At 47.4% G+C, this 26,235-nt stretch overlaps 1 long non-coding RNA gene across 5 annotated transcripts in view; it reads left to right on the forward strand.

The window, feature by feature from the left end:
* Nucleotides 1–25,842, forward strand: part of LOC109569972 (uncharacterized) — a 197,881-nt gene extending 172,039 nt beyond the window's left edge. For 4 of the 5 annotated variants that reach the window (XR_011570820.1, XR_011570822.1, XR_011570823.1 and 1 more), the window contains 5 exons: nucleotides 15,383–15,563; nucleotides 17,804–17,930; nucleotides 20,664–22,755; nucleotides 23,816–24,029; nucleotides 25,529–25,842. This is a non-coding gene — a long non-coding RNA (uncharacterized lncRNA). The remainder of the gene's footprint in view (nucleotides 1–15,382; nucleotides 15,564–17,803; nucleotides 17,931–20,663; nucleotides 22,756–23,815; nucleotides 24,030–25,528) is intronic. The other variant, XR_011570821.1, reaches the window with a different exon arrangement.
* Nucleotides 25,843–26,235: the final 393 nt, after the last annotated feature.

The following is a 26,235-nucleotide window of genomic DNA, read 5'->3' on the forward strand; positions in this document are numbered from 1 at the left end:
ATACATACACTTAATTTTATATGTATATGTACCATATACTTATTTGTTTGCTCAGCTTTCTCTCTTCATCCTGTATGAAATTTCCATTTGGGTGGGGAGTTTTGCCTGTTATATTCGCTTTACAGCTCTCTCTCAGTACCTGGAAGGGTGCCAGTCATAGTGTAGCTGTTCAGTAAATCTTTGTGGAACGAATGAATGAATGACTCTCACTTCTCCTTGCTTCAGCATCAGACAGGGCTGTGTACCTTTTATCCCAAGACTCCTCTTCCTTGGTCTCTAAGACCATCCACTCCTCCTTCTTTGTTTCTCCTTTGCCTTCTCTGCTTGTTTCTTCTTCTGTCTCCATTGTTGGAGCCCCTTTCTGTCTCACCCCTTAACCAGTGGGTCCCCAGTCTTCTTTTCTTTTTATTTTTTGTTTAAAAACTGAAATATAATTGATTTACAATGTTGTGCCAATCTCTGCTGTACAGCACTGTGGCTCCGTTATATTCTATAGACGTTTTTGGGTATTCATTTCCATTATGGTTTATCACAGGATCCTAAATATAGTTCCCTGTGTTCTATAGCAGGACCTTGTTGTTTAGCCCAATCTTCTTTTCTACTACTCTATTTCTTCTCCCCAGGAAGCTCACTCAGCTCTGACCAGTCACTTGCTAGATGTATGTGACTCACATATCTGTATCTTCACCACAGCATTTCTTCTGAGTCATATTTCCACTTTCCCCTTTTATCTGACTCATCCTTATAATTAATGTTCCCAACACTCTGACACATTTTTTTCCTCCAACCCTCTTTCCAGTATCACCAACCCATCATCATTGTTGCTGTTGTTTAGTTGCTAAGTCGTGTCCGACTCTTTGTGACCCCATGGACTGTAGCCCACCAGCCTCTTTGATCCATAGGATTCTCCAAGCAAGTATACGGGAATGAGTTGCCATTTCCTTCTCCACCACCAGCCTCCCAGTTACCAAAGTCAGAACCTTGGAATCAGCCTTAACCGTGCTATTACTACATCCTATCTCTCACTAGGTCCTGTGAAGTTCGCCTCTTAAAGACTTCTTGGATCTGTCGGCTTCTCCACATCCCCACTGCTACAGTTCAGCCACTCTCATTCTCTCCCAGTCTCTCTGCTTCTTTCCAAGATGCAAAAATTTCTCTACTGCTTTTCATCATAACCCCTCTCGTGACTGCCCTGCCTACAGTTAAGACAGACACGTACCCTCCCCAGGCTGTCTCCTGAGGCCTGCTCCTTGGTTTCTGTGACCCAGTTGCACTGACCTTGCAGTTCCCCAAGTTCACTAATTTCATGGATTAGATAGACCAGAGGGCCCTGGGAAGCAGACCAGTCCACCAGACAAACTCCTGGTCCCTGTCTGCCTGTTTGCTTTCCGGTCCCTTGGACCCTGGGAAAATTGTGTTGAAAATTGTTGGGACAGAAAACATTACCAGAAAAAGAGAGACGGTTTTAACATTTGGAGGTGGGGGAGCTGTCTTCAGGAGAGATTTTGGGTTCTGCTTTACTCTCAGGTTGTGGCAGTTTCTTGGAGAACTACCATTTCATCCCCGCTCTTTGGCATTAATTGTTGGGATCGATGCTGCAGCAGTTACATAATGTTTATTGCAACCACCACATGTCTGAGGCTTAAGTGTTGCTAAATGTCACTTTCACGCTCCCCAGTGTATGGTGTGTAATTATAACTGGTTCACTACCTTCTTTGTGAGGGAGGCAGATGCTTTTAGCCTGAAAAGGAGAAGAGAGACGCATTGTCTCTAATCTTACGAAAAGCACTCATTTCCGGAGAGATCCTGGGTGGAGGGAGAGGAGCGTGACATGGGCTCTTCATCACAAACACCTTTGCTGGGTGTCACCTAGAAAGTGCAGGACCCCTCCTCCCTGCCTTCCCCCCGCGGCTGCAGTGGGCATCTGTGACCCTGAGATCAAATTCAAGGGCAGAGGGAGATAGACCAACTGGGGATCAGAGTGACAGCCAGTGAAGCAATGAAACAGGTGTCATCACATTACAGAAATGTGACCTGAAAGAAACAGCCATGCGTGGGCTGGCGGTGATGTGGCTTGGGTCTGTATCTAGCTGTGTGGCCTTGGATAAGTCACTTTGACTTTCTGATTTCACTTTTGTCATATGTCAAATGGGGATAATAAATGCTGCCTGTACTACCTCAGTTAAATCCAACCCTAAGACTATGATTTATTGAGTGCTGCTGTATTCAAGGTACCAGAGGACCCAGCAGTGCACACAGCAGGCATGGTCCTGCCCTCGGTGAGTTGAGGTCTATGGCAGGAAAACTGTGAGTTGCAAGCCAAATCTGGCCTGGGCCCTGTTTTTGTACAACCTATCAGCTAAGAATGGATTTCACATGTTTAAAGGGTTGTAAAAAAAAAATAAGAAGAATAAGAATATGCAATAGAATGTGTGTGTGGCTAAAAGGCTCAAGATGTTTATCTGGTCCTTTACAGAAGGACTTTTGATGACCCTTGGTCTGGAACTTGACAGCCACCACGTGGGCACCGAGCACTTGACACTTGGCTGGAGACGCGCTGTGATCCTCCGTGTCCTGTGGTGGGGCTGGTGTGTGTGCCATGAGGTTCCTCCCCTGCTTCTCACTACCCCCCTGTGCCCTCCTCCTGTTACCCAGCCCCCAGGCCTCTCATGCCCTTCTGTAACCCATGTGGTTCAGTGGTAAAGAATCCGTCTGCCATTGGAAGAGATGCAAGAGACACAGGTTTGACCCCTGGGGCAGAAAGATCCCAGGAGGAGGAAATGGCAACCTACTCCAGTATTCTTGCCTGGAAAATCCCGTGGACCAAGGAGACTGGCCATGGGGTCCCAGACAGTTGGACATGACTTAGCGACTGAGCAGGCGGGCTGTAACTGATAGAGCCACTCTTTCCTCCTAAAGTGCCTGCATTTGATCTTGGAAAAGCAAAGGCTTCAAAATCCTAATGGAAATGCCGTAGGAGAAATACATTTTATTAGGAACCAGGAGATCTAGATGAATAAAACGCCAAAGAGCCACTAACATTAAGGTCTTGCTAAGTGTTTCACAAGCATTATTTTACTGAATCCAACAGCAATAGCAGGAGAACTCAATGTCCTGAGTTTACAAATGAGAAAAATGGGAGTGCAGAGACCTAAGTGACCTTCCTGGCTGGCAGGTGGCAGAACCTCCATCCACTGACCTGAGTATGGTGCTCTTCCCGTGATCTTAGAGGTCATTCAGGGTCCAGGGTTTGTCCTGCATGAGGGGTAATAAGGGAAAGCAGGTAGTGGTATTGGGGTTAGTCGGTCTGGGGTAGTGGACACAGCTGTGACCAAGGCATCAAAAGATGTAGACTCTGTCCCCAGGGCTGCCCCTTATTAACTGGGTCAGGCTCTTCCCTCTCAGGCCTGGAGGTCCTCATCTGCAGCAAGTATGGTACTGTCTCCTCCCAGGGGCTCTGAGCACTCACGTCCTGAGAGTTAGAGTCAAAGCCAAGTGCAGGGCCTCGCAATGCCAGCCCAGGAACCCACTCCCTCAAGGTCACCTGGGAAGTGGTTTAAAAATGCAGGTTTCTGGGCCCCCCTCTGAACTGCCTCCTCTAGTACCTGTGAAGTGAGGTGTTAGAATCTGTGTTTCTGAATCTTTCTGTTGAAACTTCAGTTTTATGAACCAGTTAGTTAGAGACTGTGGTTTATTTTTACTAGAACTTTGGTATCAGCACTTTCGAAGCAAGGGTCTCCAACTGTCTTTCTTTGTTTGTCTCATCTAATTAAGATGATAATCTTGTCAGTACTAGTTTCAAAATATAACTGGGATCCAGCCATTTCTCACCCCTTCTATAGGTTGTCATCACAGTCCTGGCCACCATGATCTCTCACCTAGATTGCTACAGAGAGACTGTGTCCCACGGCAGGTTAGGAACAGGGGACCTAGGTTCAGAACCTGGCTCCATTGCTTGCTAACCTCTCCATGCCTTGGTTCCTTAGCTGTGATGTGGAGATTATTACATGAGTTAATACATGATAACATATGACATGATAATTCCTCAACAGATATCATGTACATTGCAAAATCTCTAACTGATGTCTCTTCTAGGCCTATTATGATCCACCTTCCACCCAGCATGAGAGAGATTTAAAAACATAAATCAGGTTATGTCACTATCCAACTTAAAACCTTCTAAAAGCTTCAACCTCGCCATTATACTCTGGATGAAATCAAAACTGTTTTCTACAGCCTGGGAAGCTTTACAGGTTCAGCCCTAAACACTCTCTCACCCGTTCTTCCCCTTACATGCTCCACTGTAGCCGCGATGACTTTCTTGCTGCTTCTTAAACACAGCAAGAGCATTTGGGCCTCAGGACTTTTGCACTAGCTCTACCTACTTATGGCCTGAGATTATATTTGTTTACATTGTTGCCTTGCCCACTAGATTGGAAACAGGCATGAAAAACAGTGCCTGGCATATCCCATGTGTGGATGAGTCCTTGCCCCCTTCCTCCTGCCTCCCCAGCTCCACCTTCTACCCCTCGCCCCTCAACTTGAGCTCTGGCTGGCTTCTTTTCTGCTTCCACTTCTCCCAGCTCAGACTGTTCTGTGGTGAGTGGTCTGGACATTTAGCTGTAGTTTATCAAGGCAAAGGAAATCATTCTCTGGGAAATCATAACTTGATATACACTTTGCTTTTGCACCACGTTGGTGTGCTCTAATGAATCCCAGAGAGGAAGAAATATTTCTGGAGACACAAGTTGCCCTGCCAGGCCTTTTGTCTTTCCTGTCAGGAGGGGTGGAAGCTATTTATTACCCCTTACTTCCCTCCTGGAATCACGGGCAGGAGGCTGCTGTAGGTGCGACTGGAACCTTCATTATTCATCTGAGTTTTCATCTGATCAGTAAATCTACCTCTTGAACGTGGCTGTCTGTATTTAATGTATCTAGGGAGTGGGCTAATTAAGCACCAAGTTAGATAGCCTCTTCATAGGCATTTTATGGTCTAGAATTTTCCCTGTGACTCATGGAATTTCTCCCCAAAGGAAATAAATCCAAGTTCAGCTTCTTGAGCCGTGAGAGATCAGATGCCAGCCATTCATTTTCTTGGCTCCCCTCTCAGCTCATGCCAGCTTCTTAGCCCTTCTCTCCCACGGCCACTGCTCTTATGCTGTGGCTTAATCCCCCAAGCTCTGTGTTGGTAAAATTGAGATCATACGATCCATCTCGTGGTTGTGGTCAGGATTCAGCGTGTCACTCTCATAAGTCCTTATCTTAGTGCAAGGGGTGATATGCAAAAATACTTACCCACTAGTGGCCCAGGCTGGCAAGTTGTGCCAATGCTGGGGCATTGGAGATGTCGGCAGGGTAGTTGTTGAAGTGTAGGGGGCTCTAGGGGGTCTCAGAGGTGGAGTGGTGTGGCCAAGGTGATGGGAGCCCTCGTGAGGTTGGGAGTAATGAAATATAACTGGTATGACACACTTCAGTATTGCAACAATGTGGATGTCTGTACTGCAGAGTCCTGGCCAATGGCTAGCTGGCACACGAGAGCTTCTGCTGGCTCCTCCTGCCTGCCCCTTCATGGCAGCCTTAGCTTTCTTTACTTCTCTGCTTGTTCCTGGTTCTGTCCCACATCTGACTTGCTGCTGTTGACCTTTGACTTCTTCTTCCACATATGTCCTCACTTCATCGTAGGATGTGACCCTGGGTGCCACTCTCCCGGCCACAGACCTGTCTTCCCTGGACAAGCGGGCCTGCTTCTCCATCTAGCCCTCAGGGCTTCAGGTTATCTCATGCAAACATCCCTTGTGTTTGCCCTCATCTTGGGGTCCTCCAACCTCAGCTCTAAGGTCTCGGGAACAGGAAGGGGCTCTGCCTGTTCAAACCTCACTTGTCCCAGGCAAGATCCACCTTGAAATCTGCCTCTTCAGAAAAGTTTTCTCTGCTCTTCTCAGTTGTCTAGATGGAACAGTGGACTATCCAGCCACCGCCAAGGGCTCCCCAGTCCGGAGCAGTTTGTGGCATGTGGTAGCAATGGTAAGTGCTATAGGAGTTAACGCACGGGGAGCAAATGTAGGGAGCAGGGTGTTAAAGCGTTAAGCAGATCTGGGGGTGAATCTGTTTTGCTTGTCATTGGTTGTATTGTCTTGGGCAAGTTGGACTTGGTGAATGCTGTAGTTTCCTTCTCTGTGAAATGAAGGGTCTTCGTGAGGATCAAGTCGAACGATGTTTGTGAAATGACATTTGTGGTGCTCAGGACCTGGCGTACTGCAGGTGCTCAAAAACAGTGCCTGTTGCCGTTGTCCCGAGCGCACCATTTTGGTTTCTTCCTTCAGGAAGATGTGATGTGATGGCAAGAGCACGGACTTTGGAATCTAGAGAGCTATGAGGTCAACGCTTACTCTACTACCAAGTTGCAGTGAGGCCTTCAGTCAGTTAGGAATCTACCTGGGTCCCTGTTGGTAGGAACGGCACTCATACCTTCCTTGTGGAGCTTGCGGGGGTCATGAGACAAATGCCGGGAGAGCGGCTGGCATACAGCAGGCGCTCCACAGTGCCGGTCCTTTCTGTCCCCTTCTCTGCTCAGTGACCCGTGACCACAGTATCTGACAAAGAAACATGGATCCACTCACTTGATAAGGGATAATTTTCCATCCTCACTTGGATTTTATTTTTTTTAACCTGGCAGAAAGGTACTAGAGGAAGTGGAATTATTGGGAGAATTGCCTTGTCTTCAGAAACATTAGATAAATTAGTTTACACATTTTATTGTTCTTGAATGCTGTGACTAATTTATCTCCCTCCTTTGAAGGTGCCTGTTCCAACACCCCAAAGCAACGCTTTATTTTGTGCATGGTCGATGTGATCTCCTCACCTGATTTACGCCTTGTTCAAATGAACTTGCTTTAATACAAATTTTAATTGTTTCTAATTCTTTAAATTAATTATAGCCGTTTCAGTGGCTCTTCTGCGTCTGTGTTGTTTCTCTGTTTCATCTCCATGGAAACGTTTCTTACAAAGAGGAGCGTGTGTGTGTGTGTGTGTGTGTGTGTGTGTGTGTGTGTGTACGTGTATGTGCATAGGCCTTTTCTGTTTTGGATGTTGATTTGAGTGTGCTTTTAAACTCTGTAATATTCGCTCCTGGAAGGAGAATGCTGGGGTGACAATGAGTGAAAGCTATTTGTTCTCCACGTGGAAACACTGCCTGGACTAGAAAGTCAGCTGTGAACTCTGCTCCACTGACCCGCCCTGCCCCATCCTGCCTCTTCCCAGCCTGCAAGCAGCTCAGAAGGACCATGTGGGGCTAGTGCTGAGATGACTTAGTGCAATATTTGGAATTAATAAGTTAATATTCATGGAGCGCTTTTGTGTGCCACACAGGGCTCATTATGAATGTTAGTTGATCTAATCCTCGTCACTATTCTGTGAAGCTGGAGTCATTATTCTCAGTTTAGAGATGAAGGCAAGGCACCAAGAGGTTAAATAACTTGGCCAGAATTGCTCAGCAGGTGAGCGGTATGACTGGGGTTAGATCTCGGGTTTTGCTGATCTCAGAGGACAAGTTCCCTTCACTCGGTTGCACTGTTTCTTTCCCTCAGCTACTGAGGGCTGTAGACTCGCTCTGTCCTTTGGGGCCCCTCTCTTGAAACTTTCCTGACACCAACAGGCCCATCTGTCCCCCCTCAACCCCTCTGGCTCTTTGTTTTTGGGTCTCTTTGGCCCATTCGTTTATTAGCCTTTGCGTTCATCCCTGGTCATCTCCTAAAAACAGCCCGAGGGCAGCCTTGAGTTTCATCATTTTTCACTCCCTGTGCACCCAGCACAATGCTCCCCACAAATTGCGTGGGTACTTTGTAAATATTGAACCAAGTTGGAAGGAAAAGCAGAGGTGTTTTGAACAATTAATTATATTATATTGTAAACATGAGAGTGGTTATTGTCTAAGCTGCCGTTTCACTGACTTGTGTAGACACTCGGTGAGGCATATTTGGGAAAGTGGGGTGAAACCTGATCAGGAGCACTGTGAAATTAACTAGGTTCCTGCATGTAGGGGGAAATGAGGCTCTTGCCTTCTTAGTACCGAGCTGCTGCCACTTCATTAGACCTGGCAAGTCTTGGCCTCAGAATGTGATCTAATTCAGGAGATGGCAGGAGATACAGGTTTCTCCAGTCTGGCTGTCCAGGCAGGAAAGAGGGTGGGAGATTAATGGGAAAAGCTAGCAGAGGTGAGTGGGGGCTTGGATCCAGGTGCCCACCCCCTTCTTCCTTCTGGCTAGAATTCTGTGGATTCAGTGAGGAGACACCAGAGAGATTCTGAAAGGGAAGTAGGAGAATTTTAAAGGTAAGCAGAGCTACATGAGGAGACAAGATGTACAGGTGTATTTTGAACAATTATTCTAGCACCTACATCCCTGCAGACACATGCCCCATCCATTCTCTTCCCAGCCCAGGCCAGGCATTGATCCCAGAAGGGTTGCCTTGCTCAAGATGCTATTGAGAGCTTCTCAGTAGGAACAGCCTTCAGGACCAGCTGGCTTATGTACCGAGGAAGCAGCCAGTCTCGCTGCCCGGCCGATACACCTCATGTAATACATCTCTGCTCCCCTCCACACGGAGGTCTCCACCACCCCCTGTACCACTGTGAACCCTCCCACTTGGCCATCCACATGCAGCCTGAATGCAGACGCATCACGTGGCCGCTCCTGTGACGTGGTGGCAAAGGCTCCCTTGGGTTCTTAGTGATGAGGTAGAGTTTGGTGGCAATTTTCTCAACTGGTGTCAGCAGGGCCCATCGGCCCTTGTGTTCAGGGCCTGGGGTAACTTTTGCCCCCAGCGGGCTTCTTCTTGTTCCTTGTTCTTCTGTTGCTCTTTCTGACACAGCAGGCTGCCTTTTGTGCTGGATCTTGGGGGGAGGTGGGCCAGCAGGGCGTTGGGGGCTGACATCGGAGGGCTGGTTTCAGTTCTGTGACTTCCCTGGCCTGGCTGGCTCCTCAGTCTTTCCTGTCCGCCATGAGTCATATGAATCTTCAGTTCAGCTTCCCTGAGGGGAGAGCCACCCAGGGCCTCTGCCCGCATCACCGGATGTTTCTTATTGGACTGGCGGCCAGTGAAGCTGTCAGTCCTGGAGCCTGGGTATCTGGGCAGGACCTTACGGTGGTCGACCTCAGCTGCATTGAGTCACCACACCCAGGTAGTCATCTGCATGGTGGAGACTTCCAGAAGTCTATTGACTATCAGCCCACTTTTCAAATATCTATTCTGTCCACCGCCACTGGAAGAATTTCTCGATCAGCTGGTTACGCCTGGATGTTGCTTGTGGGGCTCTGTGGGCCATCTTCTCAGCCTCAGGGCTTTACACAAATATCCACTCAGCAGGTAGCAGAGGAGGGGTTTCAGGAAGGTTCCTTCCTCTGAGGCTGTGACGGGGAGAGAGGAAGGTGTCCTGTTGAAGTTTTTGCTTCTCCCTATCCCTGCAAGCACAGAGAGGAAACTCTGACACCCCGGGCCGTGGGGAAGACACAGTGCCGTGTCAGCACAAAGGTAAGCAAGCACACGTGCACCAGCACACACACCAACACACACACACCGGCATACACACACCAACACACACACACCAACACACACACACCAGCACACACACCAACACACACACACCGGCACACACACACCAACACACACACACCAGCACACACACACCAACACACACACACTGGCATGCACACACCAACACACACACACTGGCATGCACACACACACACACATACACACACCAGCACACACACACACACACACACACACACACACACAAACACCAGCACACACACACACCAGCACACACACCAACACACACACACTGGCATGCACACACACCAGCACACACACCAACACACACACACCGGCACACACACACCAACACACACACCAACACACATACACCAGCACACACACAAACACACACACCAACACACACACACCAGCACACACACACCAGCACACACACACCAACACACACACACCAGCACACACACCAACACACACACACCGGCACACACACACCAACACACACACACCAGCACACACACCAACACACACACACCGGCACACACACACCAACACACACACACCGGCACACACACACCAACACACACACACCAGCACACACACACCAACACACACACACCGGCCCGCACACACCAACACACACACACTGGCATGCACACACACACACACACACCAGCACACACACACAAACACACACAAACACCAGCACACATACACCAGCACACACACACACCAGCACACACACCAACACACACACACTGGCATGCACACACACCAGCACACATACCAACACACAAACACCAGCACACACACCAACACATATACACTGGCACGCACACACACCAACACACACACCAACACACATACACCAGCACACAAACACCAGCACAAACACCAGCACACACACCAGCACACATACACCAGCACACACAACAGAACACACACCAGCATATACATCAGCACACACAGACCAGCACATATACATACCAGCACACACATACCAGCACTCACAACAGAACACACACCAGCACACAAACACCAGCACAAACCCCAGCATAGATACACCAGCACACACACTAGCATAAACATCAGCACATGCACTAGCACAAACACCAGCACACACACCAGCACACATACACCAGCATATACATCAGCACACACAGACCAGCACATACACACACCAGCACACATACACCAGCACACACACTGGCACAAACACCAGCACACATACACCAGCACACACACTGGCACAAACACCAGCACACACAGACCAGCACATATACACACCAGCACACACAGACCAGCACAGACACACCAGCACATACACATCAGCGCACATGCACCAGCACACATGCATCAGCACACACGCACACAACTTCAGAATTCAGGGCTCAGCATCCAGTCTCCCTACAATGACCCCTGGCTGGTTGGGCTTCTGGTGGTTAGTGGACCAGTAGCCTCTGGTCTCTACTCCTGTGAAGACCCAAACCTCCTGAGGTCCAGTGTGATCAGCAAACAGAAGCCTGGAGGGAAGAGCTGCTGCATCCCTGGAACAGAGGGTGGGTCCTGCTCAGGGCAAACTGGAATGAGAGGGCGCTTGATTAGGGTTTTCCTCCCACTGCTCTTCTCAGAACCTTCCTCTCCACAAAACTGCCTTGTTCTGGCACTATGGGGTCACAGAGGGGACATACACACAGAAGCCTGTGCCTTGATTATTGTGTTGCACCAGATTTCACATGAAATGCCCTTTGAAATTCCCGGGAAGCATGCACCTCCTCTGTTTGGGCCTCGTCCCTTCTCTGGACCACATCTAGTCCTGACCTGCACTTCATCCGGCTACTCTATCCTCACCCCTTGCCCTCCGGGTGAGGCTCAAGGTGTGTGAGGCTTGGAGGGAGGGTTAGGGAAAGGTTGAAAGCTCAGGTGTGGGACGGGAGAGTTAAAACTAGACACAGTCACAATTTCCTCATGTCTTGGCTTAATGGATTTCTTTAAAAATTGAGGTATAATTGACAAACATTTTATTAGTTTCAGGTGTAGAACATAATGATTCAATATTTGTATCATTGTTGGCTTAATGATTAATGGCACGCTCCTTTGCTTTCAAAAGTGTCCTAATTTGGGTAAGTTATATGATCATCCAATTTAAGCCCACTTTATCTGCCACTGATGTACGTAAATTGCTCTCGTATTATCTCAAGATGTTCCTGGATCCAAAGGTTTTCCTGGTGGTCCAGTGGTTAAAAATTCACCTGCAGGGGACACGGGTTTGATCCCTGGTCCAGGAAGACCCATCTTCTGTGGAGCAACTAAACCCATGTGCCTGGAGCCCACACCTAGAGTCCGTGCTCTGCAACAAGAGAAGGCACCGCAATGAGAAGCTGGTGCACTGTAACTAGGGAGTAGCTCCTACTCACCGCAACAAGAGAGAAGCCCATGTAGCAACAAAGACCCAGCCAAAATAAATAAATAGCAAGTTGCTATGGAACGTCTCTTGTCCAGTGGCAGGGCCCAGCTGAGGGCTGAGACGATGGAGGCAGGAGTATAAGTGACTCCAGGACAGGCCTGGGGATGCACGTGACTCTCCTCTAGGGGCACCATGTCCATTTCACAGGAAGTTCTTGAAGACCCTTCCCAATGATCAAGGCTGCAGAGCATAAAGCTAATGCTGGAGAACCCAGGCTGTAGTGAGCTATTTTGGGGCACAACCTCCTCACCTTCCCCTCCCCACACTGGGCTTCCCCAGGCAGCGGAAGCTACCCGAAGGCTCTTGGCCTGTCCTGGCAGCAGCCTGCAGGTGAATCTGTATGCAGGCAGCTGGGGTTCCTAGGAGCTGGGGTCTTGACCACTGTGTGGAATGCTGGGCCCACTGGGGACACGAGGAAGACGGTTGATTTCTCTGCCACACCTCACAGCTTGGCTGGAGCAATGCTGTCTGCTGTCATACTAATAAGAAACAAACACATTATTTTGTTGTGTTTGATTTCCGTGTTAGGCTGGAGTCTTCAAGGGCTGTTTAAAATTTAATAAGTGAGAATAAAATGAGAAGGAAAAAAAATATCCCTCTGGGGCATCTGACTGCATCAGACTTGTTAATTCCAGCTTTGTGTTTCCAGGGGCAGATGGCTTGACCCAGCAGGGGGGACGGTGCCCAGGCTTCTTCCTCCAGGGCTCAGGGCTGGTTCTACCGTCTGTTTTGGGCAAAGACCCACCTTAGGAGGGCCACCTGATCGTGCCTCAGGTGGAAGCTGAGGTGGCAGCTCAGGGAAGGAGTGTTTCCAGGGGCCCGGAAACAAATTTTGTTCCCTGTTCTTCAAATTCAACAGTATTTTATTAAGCACTTACTGTATGTCAGATAGTGTTAGGTGCTGGGCTGGAGAGTTGAAAAAGGTGTGAACTGTGCTAAGAAGGCAGAGAATGGAGTCAGGCAATATGCAGGGCTGTGTGAGTGAGTACAGGGTACAGGAAGAAACAGCAGAGGCTCCTGGGAGAGTCCAAAATAGAGACCAAGGACGTACCCCCTCAGCTGCTGGGAGCTGGGAGGGCCTTCAGCCATGGGTGCCCTGTGGAGGTGCCTATCTTTGGGGAGAGCCGTCTGGTCCAAGATAATGCTTCTTCTCAGGGCAGCCACATCCAATGACTGATGGATTGTGTGTATGAAAGCCCAACCCCTTGCCCCAACTTGGGACAGTTCTGAAGGGTCATCTGAGTAGCAGAATCCCTGTGAGATCAGATGAGCTCAGCATCTCCCTTGGTCCATTTCTGCTCCCTTCTCTCCCACAGGTGTTGATTGGGAGAGCATCCTCTAATAGACCTCCTGCATGTTCACCCCTGTCTCCGGGTCCGCTTCCTGGAGAACTAGCCTGCAATCAGACCTAATGTGGTCAGCATTGTTCAGGGAGGGCTTCTGGAAGAAGTGACTTTCAGGCTGAAATCTGGAGGATGAGTAAGAGTCAGTCTGGTGACAGCTATAAGTCTGGAGGGAAATGGTATTGGTTCCAGGTAGAAGAAGAGAATGTGTAAGGAAAGGCATGCCCAGGTGGGATGGCAAAGCGGGAGGCTGGGGGCTGGACATTTCATAGGGCTCTGTGAGCTGTGATGGTGGCTTGGGTTTTATTCCAAGGGCATGGTGATGCCAGAGCAGGGTTTTAAATAGGGGTTGACATGTGACATGGTTGAAATGTTTTCTTATAAAAAGAACTTGAGTTGAAGAAGGTAAAAACAAACAAGGAGTCCGCTAAGGAAGCTGTTGTGGTAACTCAGAAGAGAGATGATGATGGTCTGAATTGAAGTAGCTGGAGAGAGGTACATGGATTAAGAGATATTTACTTAGAAGGAAGAATCAATTATCAGAACTGATGATGGATAATACATGGAAGGAGAGACAGGAGGCAAGGATGACATTTGGGTTTTTGGCTTCATTAACTGTGAAGATGCCACCACCATTCAGTGAGATGGGGAGCAGGTGCAGAAGTGGATTTGGGAAGAAGGTGGTGGAGGGAAAATGTGTGTAGTTCAGGAGTGCTAAATTTGAATTGTCTTTGGGATATTAGAGAACAGAGCCAAGACATCTAGGCATGTGGATACAAGGCTCAAGAGAAAGAAGAGTTATTTATTTGTTGAGAGTTGGACCATAAAGAAGGCTGAGCACCAAAGAACTGATGCTTTCAAACTGTGGTGTTGGAGAAGACTCTTGAGAGTCCCTTGGACTTCAAGGAGATCAAACCAGTCAGTCATAAAGGAAATCAGTCCTGAATATTCATTGGAAGGACTGATGCTGAAACTTCAATACTTCGGCCACCTGATACAGAGAGTCAACTCATTGGAAAAGACCCTGATGCTGGGAAAGATTGAGGGCAAGAGGAGAAGAGGGTGACAGAGGATGAGATGGTTGGATGGCATCACTGACTCAATGGACCCGAGTTTAAGCAAACTCAGGGAGATAGTGATGGACAGGGAAGCCTGGCATGCTGCAGTTCATGGGGTCACAAAGAGTCGGACATGACGTGGCGACTGAACAATAACACCACCACCACCTGTTGCTTATGGTAAATTGCCCTCAGTTTGATGGCTTGAATAATAATAAATATTTATTATTTCAGTTCCCATGAATGAAGAATTGAGCAGTGCCACAGCTTGGAGATTTCTCACTGGGTGGCAGGCAAGATGCTGCTCAGGGGTGTGGTTATACGGAGTTTCAACTTAGGCTGGAGGATGTGGTTCAAGATGGCTGTCAAGTTGGTGCTGTTGACAAGAGGTCAGAAATTCTCATTATGTGGAGCTATCCATAGGTGGAGGTTTGAGTGGCTTCACAACCTGAGAACTGAGAGCAAATGATCTAAGAGCAAACGATCCCTCAGAGCAAACGATCTAAGAAAGCAGGGCAGAAATGGCAGTGTCTTTGTTGATCTATCCTCAGAATCACACACCTTAACTTACCACATCCTAATGGTCACACAGACTGACCTTGATACACCGATGGAGAGGACTGCACAGGGTGTGAATACTGGACTCAGTGGCCATCGGTGCCTTCTTTGAGGCTGCCTACCACAACTCGAGATACAGAGACTTGAAAATCATTAGCATTTAAATGATATTGGAAGTTTTGGTAATGAAAGAGATTGCTTGAGAGATGTGTGCAGAAGGAAAAGAGGAGGATTTAAGGACCGTGTCCTGAGAGACAATTGCCTTTTAAGGATAAGCCGAGAAAGAGAAGCCAGCAAAGAGACTCATGAAAAGCATGACCATATGTCCTGGTTTGCCAGTGGTTAGTTCTGCTTTATGCCTGTTGTGTCCACATGACAGTTTACTCTGTCCCTTTCACTTTCTCAAGGGCCCTGGATTAGATGAAACTTACATGGTCACCCTATGATAACAGGCAGCCAGAGCAGCAGAGGAAAACCAGGAGGAGCCAATATCATGACGGACATTGGATTTCATGACATGAGGTCCCTGGAGACTTCAGCAGCAGATGTTTGAGTTGTGAGCATGCAACCCGGGTTTCAGAGGGTGAGGTGAGTGAGAAGCAAAGTAAATTATTTTAGTATTGTTATTTTCTACAGGCTTAATGAAAAAATGAAGGGAGAAAGCGGATTTTCAGAGTATGGGGAACAGTGAGAGAATTTTTCTCTGAAGATGTCGAGCACTAGACTATGTATAATTGTGGAGGCCTCAGCATCTCAAAAATTAAAACCAAAATGAAGGTGCAGCAGTTGATTGGTAAGGAATAATAACCTCTCAGATCTCTGAAATTCCCAGGCATTCACTGGGGTCTGTCTGGTGATCTGAGCTCTGTCTGATGACCTGGTGGGCTTTCTGGTCTGGAAATCCACGTGACCTGGCACCAGAGGTGTTTCTGGGTATTGTCAGCTACCATCCTTCCCACCCTCCTTGGAAAGGCTGCTTCTTTCCAAGGTTCTGGAGATGCTTTGGCTTCTGAGCTGACAGGGGAGCAGCAGGACTCTGCAAAAGGGGATTACATGATGTAGGGATGTTGGAGATGCCTCAGTTTGTACGAGCTGCAGAATGAACTGAAATGGTCCTTACCCTCATCCCCAATCATGATATGGGGGCCTGGCTCCATTGTCCTAGAGAGCTCAGGCAGGGGTATTTGTGTGTTCGTGTTAGTCACTCAGTCGTGTCCAACTCTTTGTGACCCCATGAACTGTAGCCTGCCAGGCTCCTCTGTTTATGGAATTCTCCAGGCAAGAATACTGGAGTGGGTTGCCATGCCCTCCTCCAGGGGATCTTCCCAATCCAGGGATCAAACCTGGGTCTCCTGTATTGCAGGCAGATTCTTTACCATCTGAGCCACCAGGGAAGCCCAGGGACATTTGGGGGCCCTTTGTCACAAGCTGGCTCAGGAAGGAGAGAAAGGATTCTTTGTCATAGAAAGGCCAGGATAATTGCTTCATAAGGAACAGTGTGTAAGTCCCAGAGCTAAAATGAATATATGAGTTTCGAAAGAAAACAAGTTCTTGTTTTTTTTTTTTTTTCTCTAATTTTATTTTATTTTTAAACTTTACATAATTGTATTAGTTTTGCCAAGAAAACAAGTTCTTGTGAGCGAGGTGTGTCTGCCCCTCAGAAAATCAAGAGGAGGCTGGCTGTAGCTGGCTCGGGGGGAGGGAGTCCTTAGTGTCGCTCCCTCCACCCAAGAGACAACAGCTGCTCTGACCACCCCTCAGCCCCCCACCGAGGGAGAAGCTCACAGGACTTTGCCGACCTCAGCCCCTATCAGAGACTCGCACAAGAACGCGTTCAGGGCGGGGCCGCCGTTTCTCTGTGGAGGAGAATCCTTAGAGGAGAGGCAGGACACTGGTGAGGTGGAGAGAGGGCTGGGGAGGGAGCGACAGCTAAGAAAACCGTGAAAGGTGAGGCTTGTCCTCACCGCCCACCATGTGGTGCGAGGGGTAAAGCCTCCTTGCCAGTTCTCTGACTCTTATCACGGTGCTCTCTGGAGCCCTCCATCCAAAGGGAGCTTGCCTCTGTGATGGAACGGAGGCCACGTTCATCCTCTGGGTGAGGACCCCCGTCCACGTGTATGAGCCGACTTGACAGTGGCCTTCCCGTGCGGATGAGGAGGAAGGGGGGACTACACCCGGGCAAGCCCGGGAAGCCCACTCCTTAGATAGCCTCCCCCACGCATCTCAACCCTGTGTGAGTGCAAAGACACACAGCAAGGGACGGGAAACGCCCGGAAGGACGCTTGGGTTTGAGGAGGACGCCTCTGGCAACTGTGCACCTTCTGGGCCAGCCGGGTGGGGCATTCGCAGGCCCGGAGCTCCTGGAGTGAGCTAGGGGCGGCACCTGAGCTGGCCCTGGGTGGGACCCAGCGTGGGCTGCAGGCCCAGGTGCCTAAGCCCTTAGCGTTTGGGCGGGTGGGTGGTCGCAGCGCGTCGCGGGGCTCCCGCCCCGAAGCACCGCGCAGCCTCTTTCCGGCAGGGAGTCGACTCTTCCCGGCAACCTGATAACTTAAAAACAAATTGATATGCTATAATTGCAAATGTCTGGGTTGTCTGGGCCTGACAGGAATCGTCTGAAAGCAAACAGTCTGGTCCAGCCGAGGGCGAGGGAGGTGTTTTTCTGACAAACGCGCGCTGCTAACAGAAGGATCCCTCTGCATCCTGAGTCCTTCCCCTGAGTCCTTCCCTGTTTTATGGCAGGATGTAAATTCTGCATCAGGGATTTTTTTTTTTTTTTTTTAATGATTCCTTTTCTTGACGTGTGGATTCTGAATTTCATTTCTCCCCAGAGAGGCGCCGGAATCATCCAGCCGTCCTCCTCGTCAAAGTTATGGGCAATTTGACCTGCCATTTAGCTGTTTCCTGGAGCCGGTTGAATGGTTCTTAGGGCCGTTTCTACCTTGAAGACAACACAGGGTATGTTATAACCCATGCAGATGAGGGCCCAGGACCGCTGGCTTGAATTAACGAATGTTAATTCTGCCTCAGCTGATGACTGAAGGTTTCACCAAGTTCACAGACCTTAAGTGGAGGCAGGGGTCCCTTCCCCACATGACTCATTTAGTTTAAAGGGCAAGGGGTTGAATAGGCAAGTCAGAGAGAACAAACCAGAAAGAGCAGCATATTACAGAGAAAATTCCAGAAGCCTGAGTAGGTTCCACAGCTCTCTTCTGCGTCCATATTGATAGGAAGATGTGAGCTGACCCTATGTGTAGTGTGTTCCTGTAACGTGATTTATGATAAGACGTGCCTTGTTCCTGGTCTTGGCCCAGAGCCAAGTATTATTTCCTCGGTGATGAGTTGTAAATGAAAAAGAGTCTTTTGTTATTCATAACAGGCCCCCCTTCAATCACACCTGAGTGTATGTTATGGGGTAATTTTTTAATGGCCCTTGGATATCACAGGATGGAAACTGCTTGCCAGGGAACCAACCAAGTGATTAGCGGCCTGGAACTTTCAGCCCTACCAGACCATCTCCCAGTCTCTGGGGAGCGGGAGAGAGGGGCTGGAGGTGGAATCGGTTGTCAATGGACAATGATTTAATCAACCACACCTACCCAGTGAAGCCTCCATAAAAATCTCTAAAATATGGAGGGACTTTCTGGTGGTCTAGTGGTTAAGAATCCACATTCCCAAAGCAGGGGGCATGGGTTCATTCTCTGGTCTGGGAACTAAGATCCCACATGCAGCAAGAGGTGGCCAAAAAAAAAACACACAAACCACCTAAATTATGGGATTCATGGGATTCAGAGAGCTTCTGGGTTGGTGAACAAGTGGAAGTGCCAGGAGGTGGTGCACCTGGAGAGGACATAGAGGCTCTGTGCCCCTCCCCTATACTTTGCCCTACACTTCTATCTGGCTGTTCCTGAGTTACATCCTTTTATAAAAAAAATGGTGATCTAGTAAGTATACTGTTTTCTGGAGTTCTAGAAGCTGCTCTAGAAAATCAGTTGAACCCCAGGAAGGAGTCAAGGGAAGCCGTGATTTATAGCCAGCCTGTCAAAAAGCATAGATGACTTGTGATTAGGGCTTAAAGTGGGGTGTGTGTGGGGGGTCTTGTAGGAATGAATCCTTAACCGGTGGAATCTGATATTGTCTCCAGGTAGTGTCAGACTGAGTTAAATTGTGGGACACCCAGCCAGTGTCTGAGGATTGCCTGGTGTGGGACTTTAGTGGCCAGAGATATTGTGACTTTTTCCTTTATAGCTTTAAAAAAATATTACTATTATTAGTTTTAAAATATTTACTTATTTACTTCCTTATTTGGCTGTTGCTGCACGAGTATCTTTCTTGTGGCCTGTCTTGCTGTATCTCACTGTTCGCTGAACCAGGGTAGGTAGGGTATGAGTGGGGAAGCTGGAATTGCGAAAACTCAAGGAGCTGTAGGAACTACAGGCATGTTTATTTTTTCCTGACTGGACAGCGGCTGTGGCAGCAGCAGACATGCTGTATTCTCCTCTTGTGGTTGACCAGGGGGCACAGCCTTGGAGCAAGAGCTTTTTCAGGTGGAGATTATAAATGTTTACAGAACAAGAGGGGCCGGGGCAAGTGTGTGTATGCGTGCATGCAAGGTGCTATGTGGTCTCAGCTGTTACATAACCATGTATTTACACAATGTGGGACGAGAGAGCCTGACCACTACCATCTTGGTTAATTTGCTCTTTCCCTACACGGCCCGAGAGCTTCTCTCCAGTTGTGGTGTGGGCTCCAGAGCACACAGGCTCAGTAGCTGTGGCACACAGGCTTTGTTGCCCTGTGGCTTGTTCCCTGACCAGTGACTGAACCCATGTCCCCTTCATTGGAAGGTGGATTCGTAACCACTGGATCATCAGGGAAGTCCTTCCTTTCTAGCTCTTAACTTTACTATGTGTCAAACACTTATGGAGTGCCCATGGTAAGACAGGTGCTGGAGTTGGAGTAAGCTTTTTTCTGAGGAGTGGTGAAATGAGCCCATTTCAACCAACCCAGTGTGGTTAAGTGCCAGCATAGAGGCTTTGTCATTGTTGTTCAGTCACTCAGTTGTGTCCGACTCTTTGCAACCCCACAGACTGCAGCACACCCAGCTTCCCCATCCTTCACCATCTCCTGGAGTTTGCTCAAACTCATGTCCATTGAGTCGATGATGCCATCCAATCATCTCATCCTCTGTCATCCCCTTCTCAGTATGCAGGCTTAATTCAGTGTTTTGCTGGAGCTGGAGAGAGAGGAAGGTTTAATCATAGTGGTTGATGTTTGCTGAATTGCTACCATGCAACACGTATTATGCTAAATGCATTCCCTGCATTGTCACATGTAATACATCAACCCTAGGTGGCAGGTATTATTCAGATCATTTTACAGATAACAAAGCTGGAACTTAGAGAAGCTAAGTAACTGGAGATAAGGGGGTGGTAAGAGGCGGACTGGGGTTCAAAACTGGGTCTGACTGATACTCTTAACCACTGTTGCTGCATTTCCCACCTCCCTGGCCTGCGGGGGTCAGAGAAGCCTTCAGAAGCCCCGAGGTGAAGTCAGGGCAGGATCACCCTGGTATTGGCCAGGGTAGGGTGGTCTGAGGGTTATCTGTTCTGGGAGGGAGGGGTGGAGGGGGATTGAACTTGACCTCTGACCCTAGAGCTGCTGTCCTCCTCTTCCCAACCACTCTTCTAGGCTCCAGGATAAGAAACATCAGAAGCCTCAACAGGAGACTGCAAATTCTTGGCTATTTAATTGGAGCCTTTTGCTGCTCTTGAAACCAGCTGGAGAGAAGGAGCAAGCGAAGAGCTTGAAGAGCTGGTCTTTGAGTCAGAGCTAAGTATAGCATAGCCAAGTGCTTCATCTCCCCACTCACCATATCGCTGTGGATTTTGAAGGAGGTTGGCTCCAGGGAGAAAATATTTAAGGCTGGAGAAATAGTTTTCTTCAGTTTGTCTTCTGTGGATGCAAAGCACAAATGTTACGCTGGTTCTTACTGATTAACGTGCTAACAAGTTAAACAGTTTTTCAGTGTCCAGCCTCGCCTCTTCTCATGGCCGCTGTGCACACGCTGGGGGGCCACTGTGGGGAGGCCATGCCCGAGGCAACCAAGCTCCCATCCTGGCCCCTGGTTCCCAGGATGCACTTCTTTCTCTGGGTATCATTGGTATCTTCTTCAGGCTGTCTCTGTATCCTGTCTTTCCTCATCCACGTCTGTCTTTCTTTGAACTCACCATGGGTCGTTCCCTCTTGGTGTGTTTTCACTTGAGATCCCACACTGAACACCTAGACCCAGAGCTCAAGGAGTTTGTAATCTGGACTTTCCAGATTGTTCAGTGTCTGCCAGTGGCTGGTGAAGCTTGTGGCTGTCAGATCTGCATTGGTTGCTGTCACCCCGAGGATTTGAGAAGGAAAGGGAAGCAGTGCTTTTGGTGACCTATGTTCTCAAGAACATAAAACCTTGGTAACTGCTTCATGCTAGGCCGGGCGTCTCAACCCAAGGTCTGTATGATCTCAAGGGAGATGAATAGAGAGCAACTTTCTAAATATGTGTGTCTATGTGCATTTAGGGGGAAGTTTCATAGTGTTCACTGAGTTGTCAAGGTTGGCCAGCAGCCAAATCATGTATGAACAACCATCCTGTAAGTGCGGCCAGTAGGGAGGCTCAGGCACTAAAGGGTGAGTCAGAATTCAGCTCAGAACTTGGACTCTAAGAGGTTCTCCTACTCCATCAGATGCTTTATTTACCTTTGAAGAGCAGCAGTGAAGAAAGAAACCAATAGTTACATTTGACCCTTCAAATCTATCTTTAATAAAAGATCATTTCCTTTGTACTTGGTCTTGTTTGGGGGTTGATTTGCAATTATTAGACTTTATTATGTACTTGAAGGAGCAGATAGAGGAAGAATGAGGTTGTTATTGCTTTATCCTTTGATATATCCTAAAACTGTAGAGTTGGAAGGGAGTAAAAAGTTCATGTCGTCCACCTGAAAGCCCCAACCCTGTTGCCTTGTCCAGAATCTTCTCTATGCCACTCCCATCCACTGGCTATTTAGCCTCTTGCAGGGAGAGAGAATGCTCTGTTCACTTTCCATTCATCCATTCAACTGCACATTCTCATATGCCATGTCCTCTGCTAGGTTCTGGGAAGATGACAAATAACAGCCTTGGTGGCCCTTAAGGAGCTTACAGTCCAGCAATATGGAGAGGCAGACACTGAATAGTGATGAAGAATGTTAGAGCAGGGACAACTCTGAGGCTAATGGGGAGCGCTCTGCTCTGTGGGTGGTGGTGCTTACAGAAGGCATTTCCAAAGAAAGTAGTATTCAAGCTGAGCTGAGAGGGAAGCGGGAGCTAGGAAGATGAAGGAAGATTGGGTTGAAGGAGTGCTGTAGGCAAAAGGAGTGGCACAGTCAAGGTTCTAAGAATGAAAGAGAAGGAGCGAGGCTTAGTGGAGAAAGTGAGAGGCCATGATTGGAACAGATAAAAGAGAATAAATAGAATAAATAAATAGAGTGGTTTCCATGGCAACCTGCTTTTTTTTTAGACAAGTCTGAGTGAGAAAGTTTTCCCTGAACTTTCTACTTATGGTCTTCTGATGCTCCTAGGCAGAGAAACATCTCTATGGGATTTTTGAAGACAAACAGACATGTGAGCCATGAATTTTCTCCTCCACGTCCTTATACTGGACATAACTTTAAACCAAGAAACAAGTTTTGGTTCTGCTGTACCCTTGCTATGACCACCACCTGGAATATTGTTTTGGACCCATCCACCCAGCCCAAAGGTTTGTATATGTTCACCTACCCCTTCAGACTGTGTGCTTCTGAAGGATGGGGGCCATGACTAATTCTCTTAAGTGCCTAGTGCAGGCCTAGCATACAGCAGGAGCTCAATTAGTGCTTTGTGGTTGACCAGTGAATGGGTAAATAGCTTAGATGCCAATCAGTGACGAATCCTATGAACTGATGTCGGTGTGAAGTAGAGGGAGGCAAGCAGGAAAGCTGGACAAGTTATGGCAGGAATTATCAGTGTCACCCCAGGAAGCTGAGGTTCCTTCTATGCTGTGAATTTCATGAGTATGATGATTACACTTCTCAGTGTATATTTCTCTTCTCCAGATCTTAATAGTACCCCTAGTTATATAATACTTGACTCACATAAGTTTAATATTGTGAAAATTGTTGCATAACAACCATAATTAGATTTTAGAGATCTTGGGAAGTTTGCATTACCAACCAACAAAGCAGCCAGTGTGTCAGTGAATACTGCAAAACCACAATGTGAAATTGGCAAAAACCACCCTAAAGGGAAGGGACTTCCCTGGTAGCTCAGCTGGTAAAGAATCTGCCTGCAATGCAGGAGACCCTTGTTTGATCCCTGGGTTGGGAAGATCCTCTGGAGAAGGGAAAGGCTACCCACTCCAGTATTCTGGCCTGAAGAATTCCATGGACTGTATAGTCCATGGGGTCACAAAAAGTCAGACACGACTGAGCGACTTTTGCTCACTCTAAAGAGAAGACCTTTCCTCTCTCTGTTCTGTGTTTCTGTTATTGTGTGACTTCTCAATGCCTTGGCTCATGTCTTGCTTTTATTGGTGATAATTATATTATATTCAGTTATAGTATTGTGGTAGACAGTCTCCAAGATGACCTCCAAAGATTTCTATCACTTGGTATCTATGTTCTTATGTAATCCTGTTCCCTTGAGTGTGGACTGGAGATAGCGTCTCATAACTAACCAACAAAATTTTGGAACAGTGATGGTGTCACTTCTTAGCTTAGGTTATGAAAAAGACTGATCAGCCATGGGCTTCCCTCTCTCACTCTCTTACTCATTTTCTCCAGGGAAAACCAATTGCCATGTTGTGAGCTGCCCTATGGAAAGGCCCATATGGCAGAGAACTGAGGGAAGCTCCAAACTGACAGCAAGCAAAGAACTGAGGTCTTCAGTGTCAAAGTCCGTGAGGACTTGCATGCTGCTAGCAGGATGTGCAAAAGCCTGGAAGTGGATTCTCTGCTCAGCTGGCTCCTTGCCGGCAGCCTTGAGGGAGACCCTGAGGTACAGGCACCCAGCCAAGCTGTGTCTGGATTTTAGACCCATAGGAATGATAAGATAATAAATGCTTTAAGCTGCTAAGTTTGGGATACTTTGTTATACAGCAATAGCTATCTAATAGAGGTTTTGGTCCCACCTGAGAGCTGATGCTGTAACAAATACCTAAAAATATGGAGTAGATTTCTAATTGGCCAGTGGATGAGGCCTGGGAAGATTTTCTGATGTGTATATCTGCGAAAACCTAAGTTAAGTTGAACAGATGTAGAAATCTGAACTTTGATGATGCTGCCAGTGAGGTCTCAAAGGGAAATAAGAAACATTTTATGGAAGTTTGGGGAAGGGAGGTCTTTGAGATGTCGTGGCAGACACTTGATATTATTGCCTACAGCGATGTGGAAAGTAAAAAGTAAAAAATGGGCCCAGTGAACTGAGTCATCTAGGTAAGGAGATTTCAAAGTACGGGGCTGAAGGTGCTGCCTGCTGCTTCCTTGTTGCTTATAGTGAAATGCAAGAGGACAGAGATATATTGAGGGAAATACTGATAAACAAAACAGAGCCAGGCATTGATGAATTTCTCAGCCTCTCCAGATGGCAAACAGTGCTAAAATTAAGAAATACCTTCAAGTGAAGATAAAATCCAGGGCACTGCCAGGATCTTCCCCTAATTGAAACTTCAGATAGGACTGGCATCAGCTGACTTCTTGTTAGAACCTCGTGAGAGATCTGAGGGTGGAGGCATGTGTCTTGACTCACAGAAGCTCGGAGATAATGCTTGTTGTTTTAAGTTGCTAATTTTGGGGGTAAGTTGTTATGCAGCAATAGATAACTAGTACTATCATTATCATCGCCATTACTATATTACCTGTGCAACCAGAAGGATGTCCATCTTCATTGTATGTAAGGTAAAACAGGGAGTCTCTGTACCAAGGACCGAGGGCAGTTAAAGTTGAGATTACTGTACTGAAATAGGGGATTAGGTAAAAGTTAATATAATTGAATGGTCCTAAGATTTTTCTGGGAAATCTGACCAGTCCAAAAGGAAAGACCTACAGGAATTAATTTCAGAGTTTCTGCAAGAATAGTAGAGCCAGATCTACAATGTCAGTGGGCCCAAGCCATACACAAAGAGCTTCCAATCAGTTTTAGCAGGCCGTCTTTTTTTTTAAATTGACGTATAATTAAGATATAACATTATATTAGCTTCAGATGTACAACATAATGATTCAATACTTGTATATATTGCAAAATGACCACCACAGTAAGTCTTGTTACCATCAGTCACCATACATAGTTACAACTTTTTTTTCTTATGATGAGAACTTGGAAGATCTACTCTCTTAGCAAGTTTCAGATATGCAAGACATTTGTTAACTTCATTCACCATGTATTAACTGCAGTCACCATGCTATACACTACACCCCCCTGTGACTTACTTACTTTATAGCTGAAAGTCTGTAACTTTTGAGCCTCTTCTTTTTTCCCACCCCCTACACCCCACCCAGGCTTCCCAGGGGGTTCAGGAGTAAAGAATCTGCCTGCCAATGCAGAAGATGCAAAAGACTGGGTTTGATCCCTGGGTCAGAAAGATCCCCTGGAGAAGGAAATGGCAATTTTCTCTAGTCTTCTTGCCTGGGAAATCCCATGGACAGAGGAGCCTGGTGGCCTACAGTCCGTGGAGTCACAGAGTCGAACACAACTGAGCACATAGCAGCAGCAGCTACACCCCACCTCCTGCCTCTGGCAACCACTGATCTGTGTATACATGAGCTGATTATTATTGCTTTTAAGATTCCACAATAAATGAGCTTGAACAGTATTTGTTTCTCTGTCTGACTTATTTAACTTAGAATAATGCCCCGAAGTTTCATCTATATTGTGCAAACGGCAAGACTTCTTCCTTTTTATGGCTGAATAATATTCATATATTTATACACGTGTAAGCACACCACATTTTCTTTATCCATTCATCAGTGATTGGATACTTAGGTTGTTCCCATGTCTTGGCTATTGTAAATAATGCTGCAATGAACATAGCGGTGCATATATATTTTCTAATTAATGTTTTTTTTTTTTTGGTCTTCAGATAAATACCAAGAAACAGAATTGTTGAATCATATGGTAGTTCTGGGGCTTTCCTGGTAGCTCAGCTGGTAAAGAATCTACCTGCAATGCAGGAGACTTCAATTTGATTCCTGGGTTTTGGAGAAGG

This window comes from Bos indicus, chromosome 15 (assembly GCF_029378745.1).
Source record: "Bos indicus isolate NIAB-ARS_2022 breed Sahiwal x Tharparkar chromosome 15, NIAB-ARS_B.indTharparkar_mat_pri_1.0, whole genome shotgun sequence".
Classification (NCBI taxonomy): Eukaryota; Metazoa; Chordata; class Mammalia; order Artiodactyla; family Bovidae; genus Bos; species Bos indicus.